Raw genomic sequence first — 20993 nt, 5'->3', positions numbered from 1 at the left:
CAATGCTAGAAAATTACTCACACTGAGAGTATACTGTATTTCTACAAAGCCCCCATTCGCCTATGCATGGAGTATTGTTGCTACATCTACCACTAGTCTCTCCCGCATAGATAGAGTTCAAAACAGAGTTTCAAATCTAATAGGTCCCTGCACTACTAGCCAAACTCCAGCCTCTGTCACATCACTGCAATGTCACATCCCTGTGTCTGTTTTACAAGTACTTTAATGAAATGCGCTTTCATAAACTTAAAGCACTTGGGTACCCTTGACATACATACTCCGACAAACCTGACAAGCAGCAAAATCCCACCCTTTCACAGTTAAGGTCTCTAGACGCAGGAAAACCTTCTACTCTAATCGTTTCTTCCCCCAGTCTCCTAAACTTTGAATTCCATCCCTAATTCGTGCTTCCCTAATTGCACTAACCTGCAGAAGTTTAAATGTAATGTTAACAGACATCTTACTGTTCAATTCCCCATAGTCTTCTATTAGAAATGATCCACACCAGTAGTGCGTACACCCAAGTAACAATATGCCTTGTTTAGAGTGAAAAGGAGTTTAAAAAAAAGAATATGCAACAAATCTATGGGCAAGTCACGTAAGTTTGAGAAAATAAAATGCACAGGGACATATATGACTTTGTCTCATAACATTTTTTATATATAGAGTGCAAAACTACCTTTCAATAGCTGTCATAGATTCAAGCCTGCACTCAACCATGCCAAAAATGATCTGACAATACAATTACAAGCTATTTCATCACAAAGAGGAGATTATGGAGTTAAAAATTGAGATTGAGCAAAGATACGATATCGCTGTTTAGTGGAGAAGGTGATTTTTTTTACAAAGGGGTCACCACTTATTAAGGCCCGGTGGTCACTCGAGGATAAGGGTTATTGAGTGTACAGTAGTCAATGGAATAATTTCTTAGTAATCGTTAGTAGTAGAAAGTAGTAGGTAAATTGGATTATTTAATGGGATGGTTCATCAAGAATTTGTTTATGTTGGACTTGAAGACAACCAAATTGTAGTCAGCTGGAAAACAGACTAACGGAAGAGAGTTCCACAGGCGTGCAGTTCTGAGAAAGAAGCTTTGTTCATGGAATCTACATTTCAGTTTGGGCACAGATAAAGAGTAAGGAAAATTATTGACAATGGTTTCAGCTAGATGGGTGTTTTTCATGAAAGATTGGTGAGTGAGGGGGGGCATATATTGGAGCTCAGACGAGCACTTGCCATGGAAATAACAAGAAAGCAGTTTCGCAACATCTCTTCTGTGAAAAAGAGATTGCAGGGAAGAGAAAAGTGCATCCCCCATTAAGCTACAAAGTCTATTTTGAACTCTGTCAAGGCAGGACAAGTTGCTTCTAGTAGCTCTTGCCCAGATATGGCAACAGTACTCCATCATTAGACGTACTTGGCTCTTATATAGATAGAGAATTGCATCAGGAGTGGGGTATCTACTGGAGCGGTAAAAGGATCCCGCCATTTTTCCAGCGACCTTTGCAACAGATTTGATGTACGTGTTTCATTTTAGATCAGGAGTAAAGGTCAAGTCCAGAAGCTTGTCGAAACATGGAGCTTCCCCAAGACGAGAGCCATTCATTTCAATTGATGCCAGATGGAGATCAGAGTGTTGACGATGTTCAGAAGCATTAAGCATATAATGTTTTAGGTGTCGAGGAGTGCACTTATTTAAAGACTGTAATGAGACACCTAGATCCAGTATAATGTGCTCATTGCAACATATTGTCTTCAGCCTCAAGGAAACTAGCAAAATTGAGCTTCTGTTCTTATCTTGACAACAGAATGAACATACAGTAGTGGCCTCTTATTTGTAAATAAAATTTCACTGAAACCATTGGGGATCTTTCTCTTGCAATATTTTTTTTATATAAGAAGAGAGTATGATTAAAGAACATTGGAAGGTTCTACTTCATAGACACTGGCAATAGGATTTGATCAATCAAATGGAACCACATTCTGCTAGCAACAAATCAAAAGCTGGAATTGCTCCATAAAAATATTGGCTCTTTTAGAATTCCCACACCTAATTTTTTCATGCCCACACAGAAAAAGATCTTTGCTCTTTGTCTGCAAAATTTAAAAATTGAAGACTTATGCAGATCAGCTACCCACCAGGAACTCTTTTTCATCTCCAGGACTTATACAGATTAGCTACCTACCAGGAACTCTTTTTCATCTCCAGGACTTATACAGATTAGCTACCCATCGGGATCTCTTCTGAAATTAAACACGCCTTTCAAGTGAAAATTCTCTCACTTTCCTCATTTTATACTTTAGTTCGCACTTTCCATAAACGATGTTTCTGACAAAGGGGGAAGAAATACTGAAATCTATTAAGCTAACATTTATTGGCTAGTTTTGACTTTGAAGAAGTATTTTATTTAATTTTTATATTTTTTAGCTACTTATATTAAGTGGCTTCATACCTTGTCTGGAGTGATCTCCATTAAAAAAAAGTAGGTTTAAAACTATGGAATGAATGCAGTATTTTGGTGAAAAAAAAAATCTAGCTATCAAAAATTTTGTTAACACAAAGAATGACACTCGCCTCCTCCTCCTCCATCCTCCCCATCTTCCAAAATTAAGCAGGGTATAATGCCTGGGTTGAATAGAAATTGTTTCTTTTTTCTACTTGACTGAATAAATTGGCCTGTTCTAATCATAGTTGCAGTAAATGAATGATATCATAATGGTAGCACTTGTCAATGGATGCATCATAAATTTACTGATTTCCAAACTTGCGAATGGGTGTGGTAGAACTAGTACCGTGAAAGCAATTGCTGAAAGGAACATAAAATGTAAGGGAGGGGGTTAACTTGACGCTTGATGAATGGAAATAAAAAAAAAATATGTGGAGTATCAATAAAAGTGAAAGCGACTATAATGGATCACATCATTGACAGGATCAACCTCATCATTGGAACGGATGAAATCAATGAGCTAGGAGGTGTGACTATGAAAAAGGGGTGAGATGAAGTTTGGAGATGTACACTGTGCTGCAGCTGCCCATGATCTGAATGTTTATAAAATCGAAGACAAAGACTTTGAAGCGCAGAATTTGATGGAGAGAAATAGACATAGAAATTAAAAAGGCTGAGAGAGACTTCAGTATTACAAAACAACATAAAAGTATTACAAGAATTTCTCAATTAAATTTTTCTTGGAGTACATATATATTAGACCCATTGCTCTTTCCATTTCTCATGTGAGCAAATGTGAGCGACACAATCTTAATTCTTCAATATTTTAAGAATTTCACAATATTTTATGTTTAATGTTATTTAGATAAGAAACCTTTTCTCTTCCCTGCAACCTCTTTCCCATGGAAGAGATGTTGTGAGCTTGTCTCTGTTCTATCATTATTTTCATGGTAAGTACTCGTCTGGGCTCCAATCTATGGTTCACCCCACCCTTTCACAAAAAAACACTCATCTAGCTGAAACCACTGTCAATAATTTTCCCCACTCTCTATATGTGCCTAAAACTAAATATAGATTTCATGAACAAAGCTTCTTTCTTAGAACTGCACGCCCATGGAACTCTCTTTCATTTGCCTGTTTCTCACCTGACTATAATATGTTTGTCTTAAAGTCAAATATAAACAAATTCTTGATGAACCATCCCTTTAAGTAATCCAATTTACCAAATTTCCACTACTAGCGATTACTACGATATTATCCCATTAACTACTACTGTGCACTCAATAACCCTTATCCTCGAGTGGCCTCCAGGCTTTGGTAAGTGGTGACTCCTATGTAAAAAAAAAAAACCAAAAACAAAAAAACACTTTCTTACACCTGCGGCTATTCTCTATCTATGAATCTATTATCAGACCATATATTGGAATATTGTTGTTTGGGCTGATAAGTCTGTCCCATCTGAGAGTTTTTGATAAGGGGCAGGAACATATCTGCAATTTAACCCCTACTTTATCTCTGTAACCTTTCTCTCACAGACATGATGTTGCTAGTCTCAGTCTTTTATAAAAATACTATTATGGTGATGTTCTTCAGAATTCTGCTTCTTTTGTTCCAGCTCAATTAACTGCTTGATCTAGTGGTCTCCATTAATTCATTGTTTTGATACACCATTGTAATACAGCTTTCTATTCCAGTAACTCCTTTCCAAGAAATGCAGGCTTGTGGAACTCTCTTCCTGCTGACTGTTTTCCTCCTATCTATAACCTTGGTCTTTTTAAGACTAAGGTCAATAAACATCTGCTGTATTTTCTATAATATTTTTTCTTTCTTGTTAGTTCCTTATATTAAATGGCTTCATGCCTTGTCTATAGTAATTTCCATAAAAATGTTCCTTGTATAACGAGTAAAACTTAGTTTGAGAAAGAAGTGGGAAGATGGATAGCAGGCAGTGTTCTCTTACCATAAAAGGATGAAGGCAAAGGTGTATTACCATTGGTGGCAGTTTTCCAAACCAAAAAAGGTGAAGTTAGACCAGTGTTTGACTTTTGGGAATTGAGTCGTTTTTCAGTGAGTATTACAAAGAGTTACATAACTGATTTGTATGACGAAAAGATGAAACTGAAGAAAATGGAAAAACTGCAATTGTCTGTCTACTTGCAGCTATACGTGGGCACTATGGCAGTACCAGCTGATCTGCTATAAAGACAGTGTTTTTTATTTCTTTCCCACTGCAAGAACTTTCACACAGGATTGGAAAATGGGATTAAGAAATCAGCGCCTCCAAAGAGGAGTACTCTGACTTGCAAAAAGTGCCTGTGCAACTGAGGCGCCTTACCAATTTATGCCAACACTTGCTATCTTCCCAGGCTTTGCCTTCTCTCTTTGAGAGAAGGCAAAGCCTGGGAATATGGACCTGCTAGAGCCGCACAGAACAAACACTACATTACAATCAACAGAGACCAAACTATTCTAAAAACTGTCAATAATTAAAAGAAATAAGATGACAAGCACTACTGATTCGTACATTAATAATAGATGGGACAAAGATATTGGTAAAGGAAGGTGTAGAACATCTTAAAGGATTTGAACCGACAACAAAGCCAACTCTTGATGGAAGAAAGGCACTGGGTCTCAGGCTAAAGAAAGGAAAGACAGGTGAACTGATATCTATTAAACTTGCACATGACACCTTTCCTCTCTCTCCTCCTCGTCAGTGTTCTTGTAAAGAAGGAGAAAAGACTTTTAGGGTAATAATTTGGCTCCCTTTGTGACCATACAATTGCAGAGGAATTGAGGAAGGTGATGCTTGAACAAGGTTCAGTAATGGAGGCGATAATGAACAATGGTACCTTCCTTCTTTTTTTTTCTTTTTTCTTTTTTTTTTTTTTGCCCAGAACCTCCAAATGATATTCAAGAAATGGAAGAAGATAGTATGGGAGTAATGAGAGATGGAATAGTGGAGTGACATCATCAGACATTAAAAGCAATAGCTGATGTAGTATTATATTAGTCAGATAAACCTGATCGATCATTATTATTAATGTTATTAAATATTATGTAGAGGAAAATATTTAGAGAAAATATTAATAGAAAAGAATGTTATAAAACAAAATATGTCAATTAGGAATTTAGTTGACACTTCAATGCATCTAAAACCAATCTTTGCATCATCAACATTCTGATCCCCCATCTGGTATCAATTGAAATGAATCTCGTCTTGGGAAGGCTCTATGTTTTGACAAGCTTCTGGGCTTGACCTTTACTCCTGATCTAAAATGGAACACATACATCAAATCCGTTACCAAGGTTGCTGGAAAAATGATGGGATCCTCCTATCGATCCAGTAGATATCTAACTGCTGATGCAGTTCTCTATCTATATAAGATCCAGGTATGTCCAAGGATGGAGTATTGCTGTCACATATGGGCAGGAGCTGCTAGGAAGACCTTATCCTGTGTTGACAGAGTTCAGAATAGACTTTGTAGCCTTGTAGGGGATGCCCTTTTCTCTTCTCTGCAACCTCTTTCTCACAGAAGAGATGTTGCGAGCCTGTCTCTGTTTTATCATTATTTTCATGGCAAGTGCTTGTCTGCTTCAATCTATTGTCCACCCCCCCTCACCAAACATTCACGAGAAACACTTGTTTGTCTGTAAACACTATCAATAATTTCCTGCACCCTTTATCTGTGTCTAAGCCTAAACATAGATTCCATGAACAAAACTTCTTTCTAAGAACTGCATGCCTGTGGAACACTCTTCTGTTTACCTGCTTTCCAGCTGACTACAATAGTGCTGTCTTCAAGTCCAATGTAAACAAGTTCTTGATGAGTCGTTTCCCTTAAGTAATCCAATTTACCAAATTTACAATTCTAAAGATTACTACAATATTGTCCTTTTGACCACTGTACACTCATTAACCCTTATTCTCAAGTGGCCTCTAGGCCTTGATAAGTGGTGATTCGTTTGTAAAAAAAGAAAGAAATGTGACAAACATCACGTGGTGGTCATGAAGTGATACATGTTGATTACGTCATTAAAGGGGAGATATTTTGTACACATAGGTTTTTAGTCAGTCAAGAGTCAAAATTTGAGGGAGACAGTCGTTGGAGACAAGGGAAGTCAAGCCAACTAGTCGTAATGGCTTGGAGTACCCAGAGGAGCTAGGGATCTACTGCTTATCAAATGTAAGGAACGTAGGACAGCATGCAACTTTCCAATGGGGAAACAACTGAAATAAAATTGCTGAAATACAACTCAAGATTTGTTAGTTTCTTGGAATGAATCTTCTTTGCAGCTTTCTGTAAAAACATGACCAAAATGGACCAGACATGTTTTTCCATTGGCTGATGTTAAATCCCCAGAGAACTGTTATCGTCCCTTTTTGTTGTAAATGTTATATGTCCATTTTTTAACTGTATCTGTAAATATATCGACACATACAAATACGAGAATACTAGACGATCATAGACACACTCATAAATATATACACGTTATATACATTCAATAGACACATAAATACATGAACGTTTATACACCCATACTATATAAACTCCCACTATAATAAATAATAACAAAAAAGGATATCACTTGAAGATAGAATATGATATCCAAAGTCAGATAAAGAGAAGAGACTAACACATAGATCAATTTATGATTGAATGGAGACACCTGCACGAGATATATATCAATCACAAATAGAATAAAAGATTTATTATCTCTCGCGAATCAATGCGATTTGTTCACAGCTGACAAGGTGCATTGATTCCATTGGTCCCTTAAGGAACTTTTTATAGCCATTTTGTGTATCATGGTCATCAGTAGAGAGAACCCAGTAAACACCAAAGATGAATGTCTTTTCTTTCTTTCTTTTACTCTCTCTCTTTCTCTCTGTCTCTCTTGTCCATGTCCACTGGGCACTCCCAAATAGTGGAGTAATCTATTTTCTATATATATAAAAGGCAAAATGTGTGTGACCATTTCGTGTAGGTCTCGCAAAGGCTTTTCTCGCACACGGTCCCAGGTTCGTTACTATCGCTTACAACTGTTTATATAGGTCCTAGATAATAATATCTAGGATTTGGGAAAGCACGTCGTGTCTAGATTTATTTACATCGACTTTTACAAAATTATTTCTATTTTGGCTTCTCACGTGTTGATTTGGCTTTTTCGTATAAAAAGCGAAACTAATTCAAAGCTAAGCGAGCTTTCTCAGCATCGCGCCGGGAAACATCCAGAAGCAATCAGCTTTGATCAATGTTGTATATCAGACAATTGCTATTCAATCTGGACAAATCTGTTGGGGAAAAAAACAGTCAACTCGCAGCAAAAGTTAACTGCATGACTTCTATTTGACCTTCTTAATTAGGTCAAATCGAAGCAGCAGAGTTAAGTTTTATTGCGGACACCTGTTTTTAATAGTTAAATAAATAAATTCAAACGTGTCTCCCTTGTATGTCACGGTGGCCCAATGGTTAATGTCGCACAGTTTTTTTTTTCACACTTCAATTTCCAACTTTGCCTCAAGGGTTCGGGTTCGATCCTCATACTCACCTACCAAAACTTTTTTTTATTATTTTAGTTTAGTTTGATTTATCCAAAACCACACACACCTCAAAACACCCGGGCATCGCCAGGTACCCCACGCTAGTTATATATAAAAAACAAAATGTGTGTGTGTATGTGTGTGTGTGTGTTTGTATGTATTGTGAAAACTTTTGACAGAAGCAACAGATTTTCGCAAGATCAGTATCGTTTTTAAGCTCGACCCTTCGGACGACAAATATCGAAAAATTGTCCAAAAGCATTAATTTCTTCACCCTAAACTGGACAGTTTTCTACAGGGAGGGGTCTTTCTTTTTTCTTTTTTCTTTTTTGCGAGCCATTTTTGTAAGTCATCGTATTGGTTGAATTGACTTCCCTTAATTTTAACATTCTAAACTTCTGGTCGGACTGTGGAGACATTGGCAAAGATGTCACGTTTTTTTTCTTTCCTCCTTTGAGTTATGGGTTCGAGACTGCCTGCCTACTACCACTTTTTTTTTCTCTCTCTCTCTCCACCCAAATTGCCTATTGTTGTTTCGCCTCCCCTGCTACTACCAATTTATTTTTTTATGCCCACCCTCGACCCCAGGGTTCCTTACTCGACCCAGTCAACTACCACTTTTTATTTTTAACACCTCTCTTCACCCACCCTCCAGGTTTTAATACACTTCCACACACCCGGACAATGCCGGGTACCTCCACTAGTCACATATAAAATAAAAGATTTATTTTCTCTAGTGAATCAATGTGATTTAGTTGCAGATTGACCAATAAGCTGGCAAGGTGCATTGATTCTATTTGTCCTCTAAAGAACTTATTTAACCTCTTTGGGAATCACGGTTGGTCAGCAGAGAGAACCTGACAAGCATCAAAGACAGACCTCTCCCTCTTTCTCTCTCTCTCTCTTTTTCTCTCCTGGACAGTCCAACATAGACGATCTTTGCTAAAGATAACTGCTGGCCGACCCACTAAATCTTTCTACTTTTCCTTTTCCTCACTTGAACACAGTCCAATTTTCTGCCGACAAAAGAAACATTTTCTGTCATTGGTTTGAAAAGAGACTTTGTTGTTTATTCCATGCTATGTGTTTGGCTATTAAGTAATTTGCAGGTGTACACTCACGCATATAATGTACTAACCTGGGTGCACGGTGTTGCTCGGGGGTTTGGAGGTGTGTGTTGAGCAAAAAAAAGGTGCAAACCCATACTGCAAAGAAAGAAAAGAATGTGAAAAAAAAAGTGTGACATCTTTGCTATTGCGTCCATCGCCAAACCGGAAGTGGCAAAGGTTTAAATTAAGTCTAGTCAATCGAAAAGAGGGGATGGCTTTCGAAAATATCTGCAAAAAAAGCGACCCCTCCTTGTAGAAAAGTGCCCAGTTGAGGGTAAAGGAATTAATGTTTTTAGCCAATTTTTTAATATTTGTCGTCCGAAGGGTCGAGCTTCAAAACAAGCCCAATCTTGTGAAAATCCGTCGCCTCTGTTGAAAGTTTTAGGCAGATATACAAACATACATACATACATACATACATACATTTAAACAGACAGGTGAGATTTATATTATAGACTAGCGGGGGTACCCGGCGTTGACAAGGTGTTTGGAGGTCTGTATGTAGGGGAGGGTGACCTTGTTTTAATATTATAAAAAAAACACAATGTTAAAAAAAATTGGAAAAACCAAAACAAAGCAAAAAGGAAAAAAAAGGGTATAAAAGAGGAAAAAAAGTTTAGGTAGGAAGCTAGGCTCGAACCCAAAGCATCGAGGCTAAGGCGGAAAAAAAAGCCTGACATGTTACCTCTATGCCAAAGAGACGTACAATTGAGAACCGATAAAACTAACGTTAATGTTTTCTAGATCAAACATGACGTCAGTGTTGTAGTAGTAGGAGGAGAGAAAATGAAGGAACGATTTTTTTGGCACCCCTCCTTGTAGAAAAGGGTCCAGTTTAGGGTGAAGGAATTAATGTTTTTGGCCAATTTTTTGATATTTGTCGTCCAAGATGTCCGGCTTCAAAATCTCGTGAAAATCCATCGCCTCTGTCGAAAGTTTTTGCGAGACATACAAACACCTATACATACATACACACATTTTCGCTTTTATATATATAGACTAGCGGGGGGGGGTATCCGGCGTTGCTCGGATGTTTGGAGGTGTGTGTGGTTTGGGGTAAATCAAAACTATGGGGGGGGGCGTAAAATTAAAAAAAAGTTTTGGTAGGTAAGTATGAGGATCGAACTTGAACCCTTGAGGTGAAGTTGGAAATTAAAGTGTGAAAAAAAAACATGCGACGTTAACCATTGGGCCACTGCGAAATACTAACGGAAACACGTTTGAATTTATTTAACTATTTAGAATTGGCAGGTGCACTTTTAATGACTTTATGAGGTATGAGGTCAACTTTGACTGCGGGACAGTATTTTATTTACTGCAGGAACGCTTTTTTTATTTTTATTTTCCCAAGATTTTGGGGGCGACCAGCTCCCCATAAAAAGGGGATTGTCCAAATTGAATAGCAATTGTCTGATATAAGGAAAATATTTTCACATTGATCAAATCTGATTGCTTTCGGACATTTCCGGCGATCGCGACCGAAAAAATACCACCAGAATTAGTGCTGCTTTTATTATATGAAAAAGCCTAATCCACATGCGCGAGCGAAAAATGTTGAATATTTATCTTTTCGAAGTAGAGCAAATTAAATTGACAGGCGACCTCCGTTGTTAACTCGTAGATATTATCATTTATATGTGATATAAAAAGTTTTAAGAAGTTGTGAGCCGACCGACTGCTTCTTGGAAAAAAGCATTTTACAGACATACACAAAAAGTGAACATACATACACACATTTTTGCTTTTATATATATAGATGTACAGCTAATGGAGAAAAGGAGTAATTACGAGAATGCCTAACAGCTTGAACATTGATGGGATGCCACTACATAATTTAGATTTGTTTTTAATTGAAAACGTATAACATAGCACAGATACACATATGTAAATGCATACAAAAATGCGAAATGACATATCTGTAAGGAAAAAGACTATAAAATGGAGAGAGAGAATGCGTCAGAGAAAACGATCAAGATCGAGATGTGGATGACGTCACAGATGTACCTAGAAGTCACATGTGGCAGGAGAATGAGGAAATAAATGTTGTTGCTACACACACACAAAAAGGAGTTGAAGTTCTTTCCTATTCCATGTCTACTTTGCGACTGAAGCTACAATGTGTTGGGTCTATGTAGATAAGGTTACAATCGCTTCAAACAGGGCATGAAGCCACTTAATGTAAATAGTTAAAAAAATACTACTTAAAGTACTTAAACTAGCTAACGATAAGTGTTAGATGGGCCTACATGCTGACCCAGAAAACAGAGATTCTTCCCTCCCCTTTATATATATATATATATATATATATATATATATATATATATATATATATATATATATAAAATAAAAATTACAATTAAATTTACCAAAATGATCCAAGATGGTAAAATTAAAGTATATTATACATATTAAAGAATTAATATTTATAAAATTATCTCAGCCAGATGTAAAAGCTCGATAAAACCAAAATACTAATCGCACCTAGTCGTATCAGGAGAAAGAAAAATATTTGGTTTAATCCTCCATTTAGCCTAAATGTCAAAACTAATATACCTAAGGAATTCTTCAACATTGTACAAAACTCTTTCAAATACCCACACAGATATAGTTCTATTTTCAATAAAAATTCAATCAGGATTTCTTATTCAACAATGCCTAATTTAGCACAAAGAATCTTAACATCTAATAACAAAAAAATTAAATCAGCCCAAGAAATCCCTTTCCCAATTAAACTCAAAACTAACTGTAATTGTAATAACAAACATCTTTGCCCACTCAATAATGATTACATCCATAAAGATGTTATATATTCTTGCACAATTACTGAGCTCCCATGCAATCCTTCCATAACAGACACTAATATTTCGTCTTCAAGTTATTCTTCTTCCCATCCTCCATCTGATATAGTTACTAATCCAATACACCACTCGGGCAGCCCTTCCATCTACAATCATACAACTAATAATAATAATAATAATAATAATAATAATAATAATAATAATGAAAATAATAATATTTCTTCTAACAGCCATCCTAACACTAATAACACTCATTATCCCCTCCAAAATAGTCCTCATACAGATATTGTCCCACCAATTATTGAACACTATGAACAAAATTCAAACTATTTAACTAATACAAATCAGCAAATTAATATTAATACTAGACCTCGAACTTTTAATAAAGTACATACATATATCGGCGCTACTTCAACATTAATTAAGAAAAGAATATCAAACCACATTTCTTCTTTTAACAACCATAATTCTAATAATAACCAAGGAACTTCTCTAACCACTTTAATTAAAAAACTTAACTCTAACAATACTCCCTTCTCAATCAAATGGACTATTATAAAAAAGTTAAGTCTTATACTCCAGGCTCTAAGTCATGTCGCCTCTGCACAACCGAAGCTATAACTATAATTACTTCCCCTCAAAGTAACAATATAATAAATTCTAAAAATGAACTGATCTCTTTCTGTAAACATAAGTCCAAATTTAATTATAGCAATTTTGAAATTACATAGTTATTACTTTTACCCTTTATATAGATATAAAAAAAAATTTTTTTTCTTTAACTTTATCGTTTTTCTACATACTTCTTAATACTTTATAATTTAATAATCTTTTATTTTAATTCTTTACCTCTTCTTTGCATGGCCGGTTATTTATCTGCATTTTCTGTTTTATTCTTTAAACTTTCCTATCTATCTAATATATTAATCTACCCACACTTTCATATCTTGTATGTATATTTACTTATATTTTAATATATGCATTTACTTACTTTTTTTCTTTTCTTTCTTGCCTTTTCCTGAATTTGCAGATACCGGTCATCCTCTCCCCTTAAATAATTTTTATTTTATTTTTTATTTTATATTTTATATTTTATTTTTTATTTTTTATTATTTTTTATTTATTTATTTATTCTTTATTTATTATTTATTTTCTATTTATTTATTCATTTATTTATTTATTTATTTTCCATTTAGTGTCGTCTAACAACTCTTGCTGACATTTTTTTAAGTGATGACCTGTACATTTCAGTTGACCTATATTATTTAGCCTTATATATTTTTTTCGCGCCTTTAACAGTTCCTGTCTGGGTCATTTTGACTTTTGTTTACCTTTATTTTATATTTTATATTTAACTTTATCATCATTTTTTTTTCTCATTTTTTTCTCTCTCCTCTTTCTCTTCCCTTATCTTTCTTATTTATATTTATGTCTCGGAAGTAGAGTGAAAAGCATATCTTATTTTTCTTTTATTAATATTATTGGAATCTTTTCTTTTTTCCTTGTACACATTTTTGTGAATTATTCAATGGATTTCTGCCTTTGGATTATTATGGACCATTTTCTTCCAATTACGGGATTTCCTTGGATTTTACTTGCACAAATGGAAATTCTTTTAACTTTCTTGAAGTTTTAAATTTGGATTTTACCGTCACTGGATTTTTTATCTTCCACCAGACTATCCATTCATGTGTAATCACCTTTTTCTTCACATATTCCCGCTGCTTCACTTTTTTTGTTTTCAAGTAAGATCTTTGACTTACTTGTTGTTTCATGAAATACTTCTGCATGCAAAATCCGATCCCGCATCTTGCTAATTCCTACCCTCTGATGAGAAGGAAAATATTTCTTCGAAACTCCGCGGATTAAGGACTATCCATTTATCTAGTGCTTCCTTTTCAGATTAAATATGTTTTTAACTCATTTCAAAGTGTTTTTTAACATATTTTATTAACTGTTTGCTCATATATATATATATATATATATATATATATATATATATATATATATATATATATATATATATATATTGATAGAAACCGCTCCAGACAATGTACGAAGCCACTTGATGTAATAAACCAAGAAAAAAATACTTTAAGGTAAATATCAGTCAACAATAAAATGATAGATTCCAACCAAGAAAACAGCAATTCTTCTCCCTTTGTCAGAAACATCGCTCATGAAATGTGAAAAGGACACACAATAAGGGAAACAAGAGCTACAAGACTGCCAAAAGTAAACTCAATGTTCACTTTCTATGCTCCATGTTAATGATGGAGATGTAAGCGCCAAACATGGTGTCAATTAAGGTGAGGTGGGGATAATGCCTCAGAAAGAACATAATATGTACATCTAGGTATGAGACTACGTGATTTAAAATGATCTTTAATGTGGTTTAAAATATTTAAAAAAATTAGATTTTCTTTTTTTTTTTTTTTTTTGCAAAGGAATCACCTTTTATCAAGGCTCAGAGGTCACTTGAAGATGAGGGTTAATGAGTGTACATACATACACTTACAACAAACTCGAGATTAGACGATTACAACACTAGACGGTCATAGGACGAACACACGTATATATATATATATACACATCATATAGATGACTGTAAATTACATTCTAGTCCTGCCAGTGACTTGCACACCCTCAATCAGACATGACACTGAAAACCGTCATTAGTATACATACATACATACATATATACATACATATGTACATATATATGCACATATATACACATCCACACATATACACATGCATATATATGCATACACGCATACATACATACATACAGACATGCATACAAATACGCACATACATATACACATACATATGCATACACATACAGTGCCATGCAAAAGTATTGGATACATTACATTTTTCTTCATAACTTAGGTTTCAAGATTTTACCTAAAATTTGATCAGTATATTCCTATTGCTATTCTAACTAATATTTAGGGTAGTACTTCCAATCGCTTTCTATAGTTGCACACATGTTTTTTGCAAAGATATGCAGGTATTTTGTACCATTCTTCTTTGCAGAACTGTTCTAGTTGTTGGATATTTTGTGAATTCCTCTTGTGAACATTGATCTTCAATATTTTCCACAAATTTTCAATTGGGTTGAGGACTGGAGACTGACTGGGCCAAATAAGAACGTTAATTCCGTTATTTCTAAGCCATTCTTTGTGTTAGTTTGGCAGTATGCTTTGGATCATTGTCCTGCTGAAACACGAAATTGCTATTATGTCTCAACAAATCAGAAGATTTCTGGAGGTTTTTCTCTAAAATCTTCCTGTACATACGTCCATTCATTCTACCATTGATGATTTCTAGTTCACCAGTACATTTTGATGAAAAACATTCCCATACTATAATCGAACCACCACCAAACTTTACCATAGGAATGGTATTCTTTTTCTTATAGGTGGTACCATTATTATGCCATACATGTGCTGCTGTGTTTCTTCCAACTTTCATTTCGTCTGACCAGATTACCTTGTTCCAAAATTCTTAGGGTTGTTCCCCATGTTTTAACATAATTCAAACGTGATCTGACATGTTTAAGCTTCAATAATGGAACTTTTCTTGGGGACCTTGATACAAAACCTGATTTAAAACTCTACTGATTGTATCCTTGCTCACATTAATCCCAGCTTCTCTGAGGTCAGTTTGAATTTCACCACAAGTAAGGAAAGGGTTTTTTTGTACCTTTCTGCTTACCCACCTTGATCTTTTTTCATTTAATTTCCTTGGCCGACCACATCTTGGAAGATTTGCAACAGCTTCACCAGGGTTTTTAAACTTTCTAATAACGTTTCCAACTGTACTAAGTGGTAGATTAAGTTCCCTTGATATTATTCTATACCCTTTTCCTTCTTTGTGCTTATCAGTGGTTTTTTGACGAATGTCTATTCACAACTCTTTAGTTTTAAGCAGTTTTATAAATGAACTGGTTGACTTTGAAGGAGTGAGCCCAAACTGGAAGAATTTTATAAAATTATTTTAATATAAAGCTCTCTGATTGGTCAGTGATAACTCGTTTGCATTATTGCAACACGCTAAGCAAAAGTCATTTAAATTTATTCCAGAAAAATAATTTTTTAAAAGTGTTTCCCATACTCTTGCATTTGTTAATTCATATTTTTCCTTAAATATAAACTTTCTAAACTTTAATTTTGTAATTACTACTCCAAATATAATTTAGAATAGTAATAAGTATATACTGACAAAATTTTAGGTAAAATCTTGAACCCTAATTAAAGTTATGAAGAAAAATGTAATGTATCCAATACTTTTACGTGGCACTGTATATACACATACATACATACATACATGCATACATATACATAAACATATACACAAATACATATACATATACATACATGAATACATATACATATACATACATATACATACAAACATATACATATACACATATACATATATACACACACATGCATTTATATACATATATATATACATATGCATATATCTATACATACATATGCATACATGCATACATACAAACACACATACATATACATACATATATATACATACATATACATACACACATACATACAAACACACATACATATACATACATATATATACACATATATACACATATACACATGCATATATATACACATACATATACATACACATACATATACACATACATACACATACATATAAAAGCATACATACACAAACATATGTATATATACATACATACATACACACATATACACACATATATATACACACACATGCATATATATACATGCACATATGCGTACATATATACATATACACATACATATATCAATATATATACACATATACACTTATACATATGCATATAAACATATACACACATACATACATATATGCATATAATTATGGTAGATCAGTTATTATATGATTCCAGCCTGTCAGGCCTGCACACATCACAACTTTTCCATTGCCGCAAGACTTTTTTTTGGGTTTTTTGTAGACAAATGTCTGTGGGAGTATCTGTACAAAGATGTTATTGCAGAGTTTTAGCTTTGTACGACAGCTAAGTCTCTCTGTCAGTTCAAAATGTTGAGATCCAGCAACAAACAAGAGCAAGATAGCCAGCAACAAGTCAAATTGCAGACCAGCTTAATGCGGCTACTGGTCTTCCGCTTTATGGTTTTTTAAATCAGAGATTTGCTTCTCCTAGAGTGGTTGCCTTCACCACGGCTTACAGGAGCCCTCTCCACCTCAATGCTATTCGGTCCATGTCTGGGATTTAGGTTGCTGGGTACCAGAGAATATTCCACATACCAGTGAGTCATGCATGCTGCAGCTGACAGGGCCTAAGCTTCTCTGGAGGTTTCTGTCAGAGTTACCTCACCCTTAGCCTTTGGTTAAAGAACCTTGGCCCACAAGGCAGGTGAGGTCCAGTTGTACAGTGTCGAACATACGCTGTTCATCAGAGTCCCAACGATAAATAAATAAAAACAACTCCAAAACACACGGCAGGTAAAAACAGGTGGTCATGAGTTGCTGTGTCTGTGCAAATCCCAAAGCAAAGGAGCGACCAACACGGAAGAACTCCCCAGTGATCACGACAACGGGGATGATGGGTCCAATTAAATTAATTTATGTAATTTACTTTTACCTATTCATGTTCAAATCAATTTAAATAAATTAATACATAAATAAAAACAATACATGTCTGACAAAAAAAAAAAGAAAATCGTTTTAAGGACGCTTGGTCTCTTTGATGATGATGATGATGACGACGACGACGACGACGACGACGACGACGACGACTAAACATGCATGTATATATATACACACTCGCATACAATCATACACTAGAGGATAACAGAAACTCATAAATATATACACGATTTATACCCCCCCCCCCATTTTATACAGACGGCCACATTACAATAGTAACAGGTTTGTCTAAGTTGAAACATTCTTACCTTCATCATAAGTAATTATTTTTTTTTTACAAAGGAGTCACCATTTATCAAGACCCGGAGCCACTGGAGGATAAGAGTTAATGAGTGTAAGTAATGGAATAATATTGTAGCAATGATTAGTAGTGGAATTACTTATGAGGACAGCTCATCAAGAACTTGTTTACATTGGACTTGAAGATAACCATATTGTAGTCAGCTGAAAATCAGGAGTATGGGAGAGAGTTCCACAGGTGTGCAGTTCTAAGAAAGAAGCTTTGTTCATGGAATACACGTTTTAGGCTTAGGCACAGATAAAGAGCAGTGGAAATTATTAATAGTGGTTTCAAATAGACGAGTGTTTTTCGTGAAAGTTTAGCAAGGTGGGGGGGGGGCTAAGAGACAGGTTTGCAACGTTTCTTCTGTGGGAAAGAGATTGCAGGGAAGAGAAAAAGTCATCCTCTACTAGTCTACAAAGTCTCCTCTTTACTCTGTCAAGGCAGTATAAGGTTCTTCTCACAACTCCTGCCCAGATGTGACAACAGTAGTCCATCTTAGGATGTACGTGATTCTTATATAGGTAGAAAATTGCATCATCCATGGCGTCATCATTTAAAGGGAAAAGATGTGATGATGACGATTGAGGCGAAGAGAAGAGAACTAAGGTCAAGACACTTGTAACTTAAATACTTTTTGATATGTTATTATTATTTTATTTTTTCTGGTATTTTAAAGATTTTATTCAGCTTGAAAAATAAGTAGTTCCAAGTTGGTAAGTTAAACTGACAGCAACATGGCTGACAAGAACATGCCGTCTTTGGAATGTCAGCAATCGCTCAAAGCTAGAAAAATAAACAAAACCCTGACAGAAATCCACCCAAACAGTGTCATTCCGTGTCTTGACATTTATTGGGTGGATTTCTATCAATATTTTGTTTTATTTTCATGTTTTAAGTGATTAATGACACTCCAAAGATGACATGTGCTCCTTGTCACCGATGTTGTTGACAGTTTAACTTAGCAACTTGGTACTACTTATTTTTCGAACTGAATAAAAACTTGAAAATACGTTAAAACACAAAAACTTATCCAGGTAGGTAAGAAAGTAACTTATCTTGCCTTTGGTAACATTTACTTGTTATATATTTGAATTTAAACCCTTTTTTCTTTTTGTTTGCTAGCGTCTCTGTTAAATCCCCAAAAGTTTAGTATTCTTTATAAATAATAGTTTTGTGGTTGCTTTGTTTTTTTGTATTTATTTTCAGCAATTAAAAAAAATACATTTCCTTAATCTCAATACTAACCTTAAGTTCAGACTCATACTATTATTGGAACTCATGCAATCAATATGAGTATGTGCGATTTTCCAAACAGAGTTATCCTCGTTGGTCAGTGATAATAAAGTTTGAACAATTGTTATTCCTCTCAAGAGAACTCTTCATTTTATCATGGATGTAGGACAGTCCCTATTTTGTTTTATAACAAGGGCAAAGTTCGACACAAGTAGGAACACATATTTACAATCCCCACCACCACCACCATACTGGATTGGAAATAAAAATTGCTGCACTCGAAAATTGATTTCTCCCACATGAGCCGATCCTAAGCAGGTGGAATGAGGAATTCCAATTTGGAACCAAAAACAAGTTTTTTGACATTACATTCCAATAACTATTAAAAGATTGCAAAAAATATTTATTTATAAATAATAATCGCCTCGTTGCATAGCTTCAACAACTTTTTGTTTCTATACACAGCGAATGACATCACAAAAAGACAATGTAAACAAAAGACAAATGAAAAGACAAGTGGCAGGAGGAGGTGAATGGCGTAACTAGTAAAGAGAAATAAAGAGAGACAGTGAAGAGAGAAGGGAAGTAAGAAAGACATAGCGAGACGTAAATAAAGAGAGAGAGAGAGAGAGAGATAGAGAGAGAGAGAGAGAGAGAGAGAGAGAGAGAGAGAGAGCAAATACTGACCCAACGGGTCACGGGTGGCTTACTGGTTATCTTACTTGCTTGCTTTGTTGCCTGCCTTCCTTGCTTGTTACCGTGCATAGCTTCATAATTTTATTTACTTGAAAATGGATGATGTCATAAAGGATGAATGGTAGTTACCAAAAGCAGTGTGACATCATCTACGATGAATAGAAGTTACCATGTGTGTGTATCAGTAGCAGCTCTGATGCATGTGTTTGTTTGAAAGCAGCGGTCATGGCTGTTGCTGCTGCAACTGCTTTATCAACTCATGTCAATAAATGTAGATAAGAGAAATAGTGAGAGGAGACGAATTAGCAGAGAGAGAGAGAGAGAGAGAGAGAAGAAAGGGGAGAATTAAAAAAATAACGAATTTTGGAGACTCCTTTTTAGGGTTCCGATTTAAGAGGAGATTCTAGGGGAGGGTCAGTTTTAGAGAAATGTTATTAATGAAAATTGTTCTCTGCTTTGATAAAGTTCAAAACCGGCTATGAAACTTGGTAGATGATGTCCCTTTTCTCTTCCTTGCAACCTCTTTCCCACAGAAGAGACGTTGTGAGCCTGTCTCTGCTGTATTGTCATTTTCATCGCAAGTGCTCGTCTGAGCTCCAATCTATGCCCCCCCCTTGTCAGACTTTCACAAAAAAAAACCCCACCCTACTAATTACAACCACTATCAACAATTTCCTCCACTCCCTATCTGTGCCTAAATGTAAATACAGATTCCATGAACAAAACTTCTTTCCTAGAATTGCCACCTGTAAAACACTGTTCTGTTGGCATGCTTTCTGGCTGACTACAGTCCAATGTTCTGCTGGTCTGCTTTACATCTGACTTCAAGTCTAATGTTCGTGTTGAACAGTCCCCTTAAATAATCAAATTCTACCCATTTTACACAATTTTCTTTTTTTTTTTTTACAAAGGAATCACCACTTATCAAGGCCCAGAGGCCACTCGAGGATAAGAGTTAAAGAGTGTACATTGGTCAAGAGGACAATATCATAGTAATCGTTAGAAGTGTAAATTTAGTAAAATTGAATTACTGAAGGGGAACGGCTCATCAAGAACTTGTTTACATTGAACTTGAAGACGACCACATTGTAGTCAGCTGTAAATGCAATTAATGATTACTAAACCTTACATTCATTAACCCTTATCCTCGAGTGGCCTTTGGGCCTT

At 35.3% G+C, this 20993-nt stretch overlaps 1 protein-coding gene across 3 annotated transcripts in view; it reads right to left on the bottom strand.

The window, feature by feature from the left end:
• The window catches only part of LOC145268276 (eukaryotic translation initiation factor 4 gamma 3-like), a 222638-nt gene that overhangs the window by 194561 nt on the left and 7084 nt on the right, over positions 1 to 20993 (bottom strand). The window contains exon 1 of one of the 3 annotated variants that reach the window (XM_080123653.1): positions 19841 to 20004. The exons of the other annotated variants lie outside the window; for them this stretch is intronic. The gene's annotated coding sequence lies outside the window, so the exon portion shown is untranslated. Of the gene's footprint in view, positions 1 to 19840; positions 20005 to 20993 lie in introns of those variants that run through there. 3 annotated transcript variants of the gene reach the window in all.

This window comes from Euprymna scolopes, chromosome 43 (genome assembly GCF_053919585.1).
Source record: "Euprymna scolopes isolate OS-2025 chromosome 43, ASM5391958v1, whole genome shotgun sequence".
Lineage (NCBI taxonomy): Eukaryota > Metazoa > Mollusca > Cephalopoda > Sepiida > Sepiolidae > Euprymna > Euprymna scolopes.
The sequence above is the reverse complement of the archived record's forward strand: the minus strand, read 5'-3'. Positions and strand labels throughout refer to the sequence as shown.